This window comes from Chiloscyllium plagiosum, chromosome 45, assembly GCF_004010195.1.
Source record: "Chiloscyllium plagiosum isolate BGI_BamShark_2017 chromosome 45, ASM401019v2, whole genome shotgun sequence".
Classification (NCBI taxonomy): domain Eukaryota; kingdom Metazoa; phylum Chordata; class Chondrichthyes; order Orectolobiformes; family Hemiscylliidae; genus Chiloscyllium; species Chiloscyllium plagiosum.
In genome coordinates this window covers 12,715,060-12,729,424 of record NC_057754.1, presented here as the reverse complement: position 1 = coordinate 12,729,424, position 14,365 = coordinate 12,715,060, and the positions used below count along the sequence as shown (strand labels likewise).

The following is a 14,365-nucleotide window of genomic DNA, read 5'->3' as shown; positions in this document are numbered from 1 at the left end:
GCTTCAGGCTCTCTGCCTTTATTCCTGATGAAGGGCTTTTGCCCGAAACGTCGATTTTGCCTGTCCTCGGATGCTGCCTGAATTGCTGTGCTCTTCCAGCACCACAGATCCAGAATCTGGTTTCCAGCATCTGCAGTCATTGTTTTTACCTCATCAATTTTCTGTGACAATTCAATTTTAGCTTTCCTGAATGAAACCCACATTTCTTCAAATAGCTCCTCATTTTGTCTACTATGACCATTTCTAGCATGTTTCATAGCACCCAGGTTTAAATGACTGTTCTGTCAGTGCCGAATTAATTGACAAAAAGTTTCACATAGCAAAATAAAAGGGTGTAGCAATGGAGAGGTTAAGACACCATGGGTGGCACAGTGGTTAGCACAGTGGTTCAATTCCCGCCTCAGGCGACTGACTGTGTGGAGTTTGCACATTCTCCCCGTGTCTGCGTGGGTTTCCTCCGGGTGCTCCGGTTTCCTCCCACAGTCCAAAGATGTGCAGGTCAGGTGAATTGGCCATGCTAAATTGCCCGTAGTGTTAGGTAAGGGGTAAATGTAGGGGTATGGGTGGGTTGCGCTTTGGCGGGTTGGTGTGGACTTGATGGGCCGAAGGGCCTGTTTCCAAACTGTAAGTAATCTAATCTAATCTAAATAAGTTGTGACTTGGACATTAGTTATCGTGAATACAAAGTAAGGACAATCAAGTTGTGATGGTGTTGACCTCTATCACACTTTCAGGAACTGCCAGATATGCTGAGTATTTCCAGCATTTTCTGTTTCTACATCAGAAATTTAGTGTTTTGCTTCTGCACTTGTTCTTAGAATTGAAGTGATCAAGAGGTGTGGGAGGAAAGCAGGAACAATCACCTCCTTCAGTCCTGTATGTCCCAGCTCTGCCACTTCTTTTGTAGTTCTTTGAAATGAATCAATGATGTTCTAGTGATTCGTCATCAATTCCTGTCGGAGTTCCAGAGGGAATTCTTCTACTTTTCGAGGCAAGGTTTGAGGGAATCACATCGTTTGAAGCATGATCAAATGAGCATCAGTTTCTCACCCGCAAAACCTGCAAAGTTTGTGCAGAAATCCAACTGTCTCGAAACATAACTTTTCCCTCCCACACTTGCACATTTTCTATTTCGTTTTCAGGTACAGCTTGATAAATTCTGTTTCTCTGTGGGCGACAGGATGATATGGATGAGCTGGGAAAAGACATGGAACTGTTCTGTCAGCCATGACTATATCGAATGGTCAGACAGGGCCGATGGGTTGAATGGCCTCCTCCTGTTCCACTGTGTGTGTGCTGTTTCTAGCAGAGGGTTTTAAACAATAGTATGATGAGGACAATATGAATCCCCACCACGGAATATCGGCTCCGCTCCGCTCCCCCAACTGGAATAGACAACTTGTGTTGCAGCTTTAGGTCAGAGAGTGGAGGATTCTCACACGCTCCTCGAATGCTGCCTGACCTGCTGTGCTTTTCCAGCAGCACACTCACGATTCTCACAGGCCCTCTGTCAGACTGCATGCTCCTTCACACAGGTTTCCACCTGAACACATAGAGCAAGCAACCTTTTGGATGTTGGAGATTTAGGGACAGATTTCCCTTTGCTGGGCTGGAGTTCTGTCCACTGTAAGAAACATGAATTTCTGACATTCTAAATCTTACTCTGGATTTTTGCTACTTCGCAATTTAAACTGAAATTCAGTTTACCCTTGTATGATATTCTTATATTTTCAGTATTTATAAAAATCGTGCTACGTGCTCTTGGATGTAGAAATGGTGAAGATTGTTGACGATGTGTGTCATGTGGTCATGTTTTCTGTAAGACTTTTCCAAAGGAAATTGGTGAAGTGTCAGTGAATCAAATTCTGTGAGAATTGAAGCTGATGGACTGAAAAGCCCTGTGACAGCGGCGATGTAACATTTGTCTGTAATCAAAGCAGGAATCCACAGACAATTATTTTTCAAGAAAGTCTATTTTAAACAACATCTTCTCTGTCCCTTACCTGAACTTGATGCTCCATACAGGGTACTGAGTGGTTCATTATCAGTATTACCTCCTTTGCGAGAGATGTCATTTCAAAACCACAGCAAAAATAGAGTTATTGGATTGAAAGGCCCAATGGTAAGGCTATGGCTTGTAGCTCCAGTGGCGCAATCGGTCAGCGCGTGGTACTTATATGACCGTATCGAAGTGCGTGAAATGCCGAGGTTGTGAGTTCGATCCTCACCTGGAGCAGTTTTTACTGACAGTAACCAGGCATTATTGGGACATCATCCTGAGGACATCATCCAGTTGCAAAACCATGTTCAGGAAACCAGCATTTATTCTAAAAGTCCAGCTTCTGGTTTTGTCCAGTGTTCTGTCCTCGGGAAATACCTAAATTATTAACCGAGCAGCCACAAATGTTTCCCCAGGTGACTATCAATCTGTGGATAGAGAAACAGAGGTGAAGAGAGCTGGGTTAATTTCTGAGATAGGCTGTTTGGCTCATTTCATATTATAGGCTGTTTAGCTCATTCCATTTGCTGCAAACGCGCGCAGGTCATTAAACCAATCGGAAAAGACTCCGATTTGTCTCATTGGGTAGTTTGAACTCTGTCGGAAAATCTGATATCGACATGATCAAGACTTTTTGAAGTGCAGCTGTGAAGGACAGAGGGTTCAAACGGGAATAAGGATGAGTCTTATCGCTGGATTTCTTGGACAGAGATGAGTGCCTATTAAGTTGACTCAGTCTCCTTGTCGGTGATTGCGGCGAAATGTTCAAGGCGAAAGGTGACAATATCAATGGTGTTACATCGACAGGTCAATTCCTACTCACTGTGGTATAAATTTCATTTAAAGAGATGTGAGTGTCGCCATCGTCTTACAGTCCTTATGGTAAGCACAGACATTGCGAGAATTAATCTCACGCTATTGGTATCATTTTATTTCGTAAACCAGTCATAAAGCGGACTGAGCTTACAGGCTTCCCTTTAATGCAGAGCTAATATAAACAGCTCAGTTCTTTCGCATTAATAGTCAGGGGGCTCAGGATTATACCCGCTCCATGTGCTTCACGTCCACAAGTTTCTCCGACAAAAGGCAGCTTTAGGTGTAACATAAGCCACTTCTCTAGACAATGAGAACCGCTGCAATGAGCTGGGATATGAAATGGAAATTGAGCTGAAATAGTCCCACGCGCTGCTCATGTGTAACTTCCAATTTCACAAAACCCAGCGACACAATCCCTGCGGATTCTGGGAATCTGACAGGACAGCGTCGGGCATACATTCCTCACCAAAAACAACTGACTCACGGCAAACACTTAACACTTTCACGTCTCATCTCTTTCGGCTTCTGTCCCAGTCTCACCTCCAGCTCCCTCTGACCATCCAGCACCGAGGTCAATGAGCTGCTTCATACAAATACAGACAGATCGTGAAGTCAATCTTTGCCTGTAAAACAGGGCCAGGGAATGTCAGATACAAGGTCATGAGAAGCGTTGGGCTTGCACACGGCTGGCTAAGGAGGCACCAGGATCTCATCTTCCTGATTCTCTCACAGGAGTATTTCAGGAAAGTACACAATGCCGATTAGCACCAATCCCAATGTCAGACAGACAGATCAAAGGCGAATCGGTTCAGCCCCAGCCCCTTCCTGGGTCGGGTATATTTTGGAAACATTGTCCAGTCACTTCACAAACTGAAGCAGATGTGAGGACTGCAGATGCTGGAGATTAATGTCGAGAGTGTGCTGCTGGAAAAGCACAGTAGGTCAGGCAGCATCTGAGGAGCCTGTGAGAATCCTGCACTATCTAACCTAAGGCTGCAAAAGGAGTTGTCTGTTCTGAAGATGAGAGCGGAACGGCACGATAGCACAGTGGTTAGCACTACTACCTCATAACGCTAGAGACCCGGGTTCAGTTTCCGCCTCAGGCAACTGTCTGTGTGGAGTTTGCATATTCCCCCCGTGGGTTTCTTCCAACATTCCAAAAATTTAAGCGAATTGGCCATGCTAAGTTGCCCATAGTGGTATGGGTGGGTTGCTCTTCGGAGGGTCGGTGCTGACTCTTTGGGCCGAAGGGCCTCTTTTCACACTATAAGTAATCTAATCTAAAGAGGAGGCCCATGAATTCCTTGGTGGAGATTTACATTATCCTCATCATGTTTTTGTTTAAAACTGACTGCTATATGCTGCCCGACCTGCTGTGCTTTTCCAGCATCACACTCTCCACTTCACAAACTGAGCTCACCACAGCTGGTCATAGAGGTCGCCAGCACAGAAAGTGCCATTCGGCCTATCAAGTCTGCACCTGTCGAAGACAAAAACCCGACTGTTCAGGCCTCATTTCCCAACATTTGGCTCATAGCCTCAAACGAAGTTGGCGATGCAAGTGTGCATCTCAATAATTCTCAACTGCTCAGGGGCTATCTGCTTGTTCCACCATTACAGGCTTTGGGTTTCAGATTCCCACCATTCCCAATCTGGCTGCATTGTTTTTTTCCTTCATCCTGTGATTTGAACATTTATTAATTCAGGGGGCAATCTCCCTTTCTACTTTACGACATTTCTCAATAGCAGTCGGTAGTATTCCAGCCTGTGCAGGCAAACCCCAATGGATTTCAAGTCCATCCCCTTAACCACTTCGCCATGACTACGCAACTGCACTGACCACCACTTCCCAGGTCTCTCTCTGTGTGTGGAGGTGAGGAAGTATGAATTATTGTTGGGTTTGTTTGAATCCAATCACTTCACATCTTTTGAAATGGTTAAATGTCAGTACATGGCGGGTTTGGATATTCCGTCCCAATAGCTGAAATGGACATTCATTTAAAAACACAAACAGAAAATGCGGGAGAAACTTCGCAGTTCTGGCAGCATCTGTGAAGAGAGAGTCAGAGAAAATGTTTCAGAACTTTATCAGAACTCTGTTTTCTCCCATAGGTTCAGCCAAACCTGCTGAGTTTCTCCAGCAGTTTCTGTTTTGTTTCAGATTCCCTGCTTCCGCAATTCTTTACGTTAACCATTAAAGAAATATAGAAACCCCTTTGTGGTTCCTCACTGGATAAGATTTAATGAAACATTTTCTAAACCCATTAAAACCCGGAGTTGTGCAGAAACCCCTGGGTGGTTTTAAACCACCAAACTCCCCGTCGGCAGCCAAATGCACCGTCCATTTAGCCACAGAGCCTGGTCAGCTGGGGTTCTGCATAATCCCCTAAAGCAAGCTGTAAGTAATTTCAAGCTTCAGCCTGCCTCTCCCGGAATGACAACTGTCCTCTATCAAGTTTACTTTTCCATAATAATGCCTGGGACATCTGTTGTGGAGACATGGGAACAGTCTGATCCCACCCTCTGCAGACACATTCATATCAACCCAGTACCAGCTCTCCGACAATTATGGCCATCTCCCCTTGAGCTTTTCAGTGTCTTGTTTGTTCCTGAATTTTCTCATTGTCCCAGCGCCGAGATGAGGTTTAAATTGCTGATGTGCAGAACGAGAATACTTTCAATGTCTCTGATCAGTTCATGTCCCAGAACATCACAGTCAATGTCAATTAAAAAAGGGGAAGATGTCGAGACTGTCTCTGTTCAGTCGGACAGTTCACCCTTCCTTCTCTTCTGATTTTGCTTACCAAAGATTTTCTGAAGATTCACAAAGCTGGGTTTTCTGGATTGCTTGCTGAACATTTTTCCAACTGCCAACTCACAATATTTTCCCCAAAGTCTCTTCACAATTGTCCGCTTGCACCATCTCCAGTGATGAGGAAATCCCGTTTTGTGGAGAGAGTCCCGAGATGGGGAATGTGCTCTTTTGTGCAAAGAAGGTTAACCAGAGATTTCCTGGGGTTGTTTATAATGATGTGGGAGGGAGCTGTTTGAATGGGCGGGTTGATGAGCACGAGAAAATGTTGCCACTGGCCAGGGTCAGTTACCAGAGGACTGGAATCGAAGAAATTTAATGCAAAACAGCATATCTGCAGAATAAATGCAGAGAATACTGCAGAAAAGTGACGGTATCTTTGGAACGAGAAACAGCTAATGCTTTGAGTGTGGTACTTCTCTGATTCAGAATTCGAGTTTCCTAAATGCAAACAAATGACCAGACCGGTTTGTTGAGACAGGTTTTCTGGAGGTGGAGTGAGAATTCGTCCCACAGGCGTTTTGAAGAAACGTAATCAGCACGATTCAAATCTGCCCGCGGCAACTCTGTGATTACTACATGCTCCCAGCTATTGCTTAATATTTCTTATGGAATAGAGGATTGCATTAGGAAAGGTTCATACTCGGCTTCCCCTGTCTGCACAATGACTCCAACATTTCTTGTCCCCCTGTATTTGTTCAGGTGGCTGATGAGAGCTTGAGTTGTAGCTGACCTGATAGACCATCTGCTCCAATATGTTTTCTTTGGAGAATGTGAGAGACCATTGTAAATGAAAAAAAAAGCAGAACGTTATAAAAGATGATTGCTGTCAAACCGAGTCAACATCATTTGTTGAAAGAAAAATCCCACTTGACAACTCGCCAGATTTCTTTACTAACATTACAAGCAAAGTTGATCAAAGGAGCTGGTAGATAAAGTGCATTTGAACTTCTTGCAGGTACTCAGTAAGGAACCATTGCAAAGGTCATTGCACAAGGTAGGAGTTCACGGTGTTTGAGTAAGAAATGACCATGAACTGTCCATTGTTTATTTAACAGAAGACACAGAATCGGCGTTAATGGGTATTTTTCAAGTTGGAAAGATATAATTAGTAAAATGCAGAGTGGTCAGTCATAGGATTTCAATTATTTATCTTTATTTAATGACTTGGACGAAGTGGCAGTTTGACGTGTCCAGTTTTGCTGACAATACACAATACGTTGGAGAGCATGTTGTGATGAGGACGGGGGAATCTGCAAAGGGACCTTAGTAGGTTGAGTGAATGGGCAAAAGCTTGGCAGACGCACTTTCATGTCGGGAGTGAAATGTCTTGTACTTTCGTCGGCAGAGTCAAAAGTCAGCCTATTGTTAAACTCCAGAAATACGTGATGCAGAGGAATCTGGGTGTTCTTGTGTATGAAACAAAGATCAGCAAAATTTATTTTTCTAGCAAAAACAATGGCCTCCTTTCCAAATGCTCACAATGATTTTCCAGAAAAAAAGACTGATACTAAGTAGCCTGTAAATAAATCAAAGAACAATATATATGTGGTGTTGTTCTATAGGACAGAGTTGATATATTGTTTAGATTCTCTAAACTTTATTTATAATGGAGCTGGGAGTGGGAGAGGTAATGACATTCCTTTATCTCTTTCAAACAATATATTTTCTTGAGTGTTGTATTTCACATTGTGGTTACTGTGAGTTGACTTGTAAATGACACCCACTTGTGATTTCTTTCCCTCACTGTTCCTCGTCTGTACCCAAACAGATCTTTATCTCCTGAATCAAGGTAGCCTCTAAACATTGTAAAAATATCACCACCATATCAGCACTTCACACGCCTCTATATGTCTTCTTGCAATATTAATTGATCCTTTAGTGTGTTACTATTGCATATATGAAGAGAAAAAACAAAATCGTTACTGGTGGGAACTGCATTTCGAACGCACAATGCAGAGTACTGTACACTATACGATCATAGAAGCACATATTGAACTGTCAGAAAGCATAAAATAAGGACAATGCCACAGGCCATGCCAGGAACAGCACCAGAAACACAACAGAAATATTTTTTCTGGGCTACCATCTTCGATGTATTTCTCAACAAGCAAGCGAGTTTTACATAGGTTACATCAGCAGGTCCTCACACAAGGAAGTAGATGGTGCTGCAGATGGTCATATAATCCCATTTACCAATCCTGGAATAAAAGACACTAAGTGCCCTGAGTATAGCTACTAGTGACAGCTGGCCGTGGCGTTTAGGTGCTAGTTGATCTTCATGAATGTGGATCACCAATTGTCTGTCTGTTAGTCCTATATAGTGTTTCGTGCAGTCCCTGCATGGAATCTTGCACACCATGTTTGTCCTGTAAATGATGGGTTTTAGGCCTTTTGTTCTGGTGAGTTGTTGTCTGAGTGTGGCTGTCGTTTATGGGCTGTCATAAACTCAAGAGGTGGGACGAGTCTGTCTGTCAGTTCTGAAATGCTTTTATTATGTCAGTAGAGTGGCTATTGTGTTGGATTGTGGCATGTCCACGTCACCTTGTTTGTTCAGCAGACATCTGCAGATGAAGCTGCAGGGATAACCGTTCTGGGCAAACAATCTGTATAGTACCCACGAATCGCCACGACCAGCTGTACCTAGTAACAAACATACAGATAACAAGGACCATACATTCCACTGGAGCAGCACAACAATAATAGGACAAGCCAAACAGAGGGCAGCCAGAAAATTTTGAGAAGCATGGCACTCATCCACAGACTCCATCAATAAGCACTTTGACCTCGACCCAATATACTGTCCACCACAATGAACATCCGCAGCCAGTGGGAACAAAGCGAAACTAATTGCAACCACCACAGGATAGCAGCGCTTCACAGGAGGCTCTGCAGCCTTGAGGATGTCACCGGGAAAGTGGAGGAAATGGTTGCAAACCATTTTCCCAGCTTTGCCGAACAACCCCATAACATCCGGGCTGCAAAACTTTGCACAAACATTGAAGGCCCAAGATACTCGAATCCTCTCCAGCGGGAAATTGAAACCCGGTCTCCCGCCTAACAGGTGGGGATGATAGCCACTATGTTGCCGAAGAAAACTCATGAAAAGGCAGCCCTCAGACTCCTTGTTCGCGCTCTTGTCAAGAACAACCGCTTGACTGTCCTCACCCCATTTTCCATCACTTGGCCCTGTGTGCCTTAGCTTCACAAATTCACATCTGAATACTTCTGAAGATTATGATCGTTTCTACATCTCCAAACCCTTACAGAGCTCCAGATTCAATCACCTGCTGGCTGATAACGTTTTTCCGCACATCTATACAAAGCTTTCTTTTCTTAACCATAAATTCCTGCTGATCAATCCTTCCATTAAGGGGAAACTCGTTTTTTCAGTCTACCCTATCTATATCCTTCATTATTTTGTATCTCATCTCAATCTCTCCTGCTCTAAGAGAAACAACCCCAGTCTGTCCAATCTCTCTTCATAACTCAACCTCTTCAGCCCAGACAATATCCTGGTAAATCACTTGTGCACCTTTTCAATAGCTATCATATCCCTGCTATAACGTGAATTGTAGAACTGCACCCTAGTGAGAGCCAAATGAACAAATAAAATACATGATGCAGAAGCCACAGAAATTGTTCTTTTCCAATAGTCTTTTTTTCCTCGATACTGCTCTGTGTCCTTTTCCTGTTCCTGACACTTCCATAATCTCTGGCTCATGTCAGTATATGCTGCTTCACAAGGATTGATCACACAACCACCGAGAACAGCAGAGGTCTCCAGCAAGGGAGTGTTGCTGAACAGAGAGACCTTGGAGTGCAGGTTCAAGGTTCCTTGAAAGTAGAGTTGCAGATAGACAGGTGAGTGAAGAAGGCATTTGGCTTGCTTGCCTTTATTGGACAGTACATTGAATAAAGGAGTTGGGAGGCCATGTTGCGGCTATACAGCATCTCGGTTAGGCCACTTTTGGAATGCTGCATTCAATTCTGATCTCCCTGCTATCGGAAAGATGCTGTGAAACTTGACAGGCTTCAGAAAATACTTTACAGCAGTGTTGCCAGGTTTGGAGGGTTTGCGCAATAGAGAGAGGCTAAAGGGACTGGGATATTGGAGGCTCAGGAGTGACCTTATAGAGGTTTATAAAATCATGAGATAAGGTCTTTTCCCTGGGGTGGGGGAGTCCAAAGTAGCGGGCATAGGTTTAAGGTGAGATGAGGAAGATTTAAAAGGGACCTGAGGATCAGAGGGTGGTGCGTGTGAGGAGGCTGGTATAATTACAGCATTTAAAAGGCATCTGGATGAGTATATGAATAGGAAGGGTTTAGAGGGATATAGGCCAAATATTGGCAAATAGGATATCTGGTCGGCACGGACGAGTTGAACAAAAGGGTGTTATTTTCGTACTGTACATCTCTATGACAGCCGTACAGTGGGGTGTTCATCACGCCAACTCCTTCCCCGCTGAAATCCCACTCACAACATTGGGGGGAATGGGTGTTGGCTGAAGCCTCTGACCCTAATCTATCAATGACCTTTGAGTCTTCCTGCCCAGCTCACACGATTCACATCCTACGGCTGTCCGGTTCACGGGTTAGCACAGAGTGGTGAACGAATGACCTGCGTCCAGCGTGCCCCTCTCACCATGTCTGGGCACCGCATCCAATTGAAGTGTCCTCAGTGTTCCCGTGCAAGACCTGTGTTTGACCTTTTGTTTTGCCGTTTGAGCAATGCACTGTGGCGCAGGGTATGGGTTAAAACCCTTTTTCCGCTCTGGAACAGGATCTTAACCTCTGTGGTTGCCTCAGAGAGCACCTGAAGTAGGTGAAAGTCATCCAAGTAAGCCAAAGTAGGAGAAGGGAAGGAGAGTAAAATTAAGAGTCAAGGGGTGTAAGTTGAGCCTAGGCATGGCAGGGAGACTCAGTCCTGTGTAAATACAAGACTGTATGTAGGAAATCCCAAACACTCCTGGAAGTTTGGATGAGTAGGAAGTGTCGCTGGTTTGAGCGCTGGATTTTGGACACTGAGCATCAGCTTGTGTCACAGTAGTGCGTCTGTGAGGCTGAGAGTTGCGTGGATGGCATGTCTCTTTTTTGAAGATGTGGTCACTCCGCAGCTTCACGAAGTGCCATCAGCGAGGGAATGGGTGACCATCGTTTAGAAGAAAGGTATCGGTTGTCAAGAAAGCCCCGTGGATATCACAGTCAGGAACAGACTTTCTGTGTCGGTCCCGGTGAGAGTGACCGTATCCCCTGGGGGAGTGCAGCCACGGCCTAGCTGCACAGTCGAAGGGGAGGTAGAGGAATAGTGGCAGGAGATTCAATCCCGAGGGCGTAAAACAGGATTATCTGGGCCCACAGATGTGCCTCCAGGGTAGTGGCTGCCTCCCTGGGTCAGCGTCAAGGATGTCGTTCTGAAGTGGGGGGAGGGTGAGCAGTCAGCAATTGTGGTTCAAACTGGGACCAAGGATATCGGCCCAAAAGGCTCCTGCAACAAGGGGCTTGGTGGGAGTTCAGAAAGCAGCACCTCGAAGGTTGTAATCTCTGGATTATTCCTGTTGCCACGTGAAGTGATTCTAGGTGATCGAACAGATGAATGCATGGCTGACGAGTTGGGCAGGCGTTAGATTTCAGCATCACTGGGTTGGTTTCTGGGGAAGGTGAGGCCTGGACAAGTCCAACGGGGGTTCCATCAGAACCAGAATGAGATGTAATACCCTTGCCAGGGCTGGTGGCTGTGGTGATGTGGTGAGCTCGTGCATTGGGAGCGGCTTTAAGCTAATTTGGCAGGTGCATAGGTTAAGGAGTGAAGGTACATCATGGGGTGGGGTGGGGGGGGGGGGGTAGGAATGATGCACAGGGCAAGTATAGAACGGTGGCTCAGTGGTCAGCACTGCTGCCTCGCAGGTTCGGTTCCAGCCTCGGGCGACTGCCTGTGTGGAGTTTGCACATTCTCCCCACGTCTGTGTGGGTTTCCTCCCATGATCCAGGGATGTGCGGGTTAGGATGGATTGGCCATGGGAAATTGTCCTGTGGTATGCAGGGATGCGCAGACTGGGTGGGTTAACCATAGGAACTGCAGTATGACAGGGATATGTGTGTGCTGTAAAAGAAGGTGAGGTTTTAATACTGATTGAAGACTCAACTACTGCGGCAGGAGGAATGATACCTTAGAAAGTTCCTGAGGTGAGGCCATACGGGTATAACTTAAAATAACGAAAAATGGGAGGAAGGATGGGGCAATTCTTTTGCTGGGAATGTACTAAAGACCTCCGAAGACCAATAGAGGGAGACAGATATGAGTCGAGGGTGCGTTGCTGGAGGGGCACAGTGGGTCGGGCATAGAACATAGAACATAGATCATAGAATAAGACAGCACAGAACAGGCCCTTCGGCCCACGATGTTATGCCGAACATTTGTCCCAGCTAAAGTACCCATCCATGTACCTATCCAATTGCTGCTTAAAGGTCACAAATGATTCTAACTCTGCCACTACCACAGGCAGTGCATTCCATGCCCCCACCACTCTCTGGGTAAAGAACCTACCCCTGACATCCCCCCATACCTTCCACCCTTCATCTTATGTTTATGTCCCCTTGTAACACTCTGTTGTACCCGGGGAAAAAGTTTCTGACTGTCTACTCTATCTATTCTTCTGATCATCTTATAAACCTCTATCAAGTCACCCCTCATCCTTTGCCGTTCCAATGAGAAAAGGCCTAGCATGCTCAACCTATCCTCGTACGACCTATTCTCCATTCCAGGCAACATCCTAGTAAATCTTCTCTGCACCCTCTCCAAAGCTTCCATATCTTTCCGAAAGTGAGGCGACCAGAACTGCACACAGTACTCCAAATGTGGCCTAACCAAGGTCCTGTACAGCTGCAACATCACTTCACGACTCTTGAATTCAATCCCACTGCTAATGAACGCTAATACACCATAGGCCTTCTTAGAAGCTCTATCCACCTGAGTGGCAACTTTCAAAGATCTATGAACATAGATCCCAAGATCCCTCTGTTCCTCCACCTTATTAAGAACCCTACCGTTAACCCTGTATTCCGGATTCTTATTTGTCCTTCCAAAATGGACAACCTCACACTTGATAGGGTTGAACTCCAACTGCCACTCCTCAGCCCAGCTCTGCATCATATCTGAGTCCCTTTGCAGCCGACAACAGCCCTCCTCACTATCCACAACTCCACCAATCTTCGTATCATCTGCAAATTTACTGACCCACCCTTCGACTCCCTCTTCCAAGTCATTAATAAAAATTACAAACAGCAGAGGACCCAGAACTGATCCCTGCGGAACTTCACTTGTAACTGGGCTCCAGGCTGAATATTTACCATCTCCTACCACTCTTTGACTTTGACCGGTTAGCCAGTTTTCTATCCAACTGGCCAAATTTCCCTCTATCCTATGCCTCCTGTCTTTCCGCATAAGCCTACCATGGGGAACCTTATCAAATACCTTACTAAAATCCATGTACACTACATCCACTGCTCTACCCTCATCCACATGCTTGGTCACCTCCTCAAAGAATTCAATAAGACTTGTAAGGCAAGACCTACCCCTCACACATCCCTGCTGGCTGTCCTTAATCAAGCAATGTCTTTCCAGATACTCATAAATCCTATCCCTCAGTACCCTTTCCATTACGTTGCCTAGAAGTAAGACTAACTGCCCTGTAATTCCCAGGATTATCCCTATTCCCTTTTTTGAACAGGGGCACAACATTCGCCACTCTCCAGTCCCCTGGTACCACCCCCGTTGACAGTGAAGATGAAAAGATAATTGCCAACGGCTCTGCAATTTTCTCTCTTATTTCCCACATAATCCTAGGATATATCCCGTCAGGCCTGGGGGACTTGTCTATCCTCAAGTTTTTCAAAATGCCCAACACATCTTCCTTCCTAACAAGTATTACTTCTAGCTTACCAGTCCGTTTCACACTCTCCTCTTCAATGATACGGTCCCTCTCATTTGTAAATACTGAAGAAAAGCACTCATTCAAGACCTCTCCTATCTCTTCCAACTCAATACACAGTCTCCCACTACTGTCCTTGATCGGACCTACCCTTGTTGTCGTCATTCTCATGTTTCTCACATACGCATAAAATGTCTTGGGGTTATCCTTGATCCTATCCGCCAAAGATTTTTCATGCCCTCTGTTAGCTCTCCTAATCCCTTTCTTCAGCTCCCTTCTGGCTATCCTGTATCTCTCCAACGCTCTGTCTGAACCTTGTTTCCTCAACCTTATGTAAGCCTGCTTCTTCCTCTTTGCAAGACATTCAACCTCCCTCGTCAGCCAAGGTTCCCTCACACGACCATCTCTTTCCTGCCTGACAGGTACATACATATCAAGGACAGATCGTATCTGTTCCTTGAAAAAGTTCCACATTTCCACAACATCCTTCCCTGACAGCCTATGCTCCCAACTTATGCTCCTCAGATCCTGTCTTACAGCATCATATTTACCCTTCCCCAATTGTAAAACCTACCCTGTTGCATGCACCTATCTCTCTCCATAACCAAGGTGAAAGTCACAGAATTGTGGTCACCATCACCAAAATGTTCACCCACTAACAAGCCCATCACTTGTCCCTGTTCGTTACCAAGTACCAAATCCAATATGGCCTCCCCTCTGGTCGGACAATCTACATACTGAGTTAGAAAAGCTTCCTGGACACACTGCACAAACACCGCCCCATCCAAACTACTTGATCTAAAGAGC

The 14,365-nt window shown here is 45.3% G+C and overlaps 1 non-coding gene across 1 annotated transcript; it reads left to right on the top strand.

Annotated features, from left to right (window-relative positions):
- Nucleotides 1-2,140: 2,140 nt before the first annotated feature.
- Nucleotides 2,141-2,236, top strand: trnai-uau. Its single transcript has 2 exons — nucleotides 2,141-2,178; nucleotides 2,201-2,236. It is a non-coding gene; the product is annotated as a tRNA-Ile (tRNA).
- The last annotated feature ends 12,129 nt before the right edge of the window (nucleotides 2,237-14,365 follow it).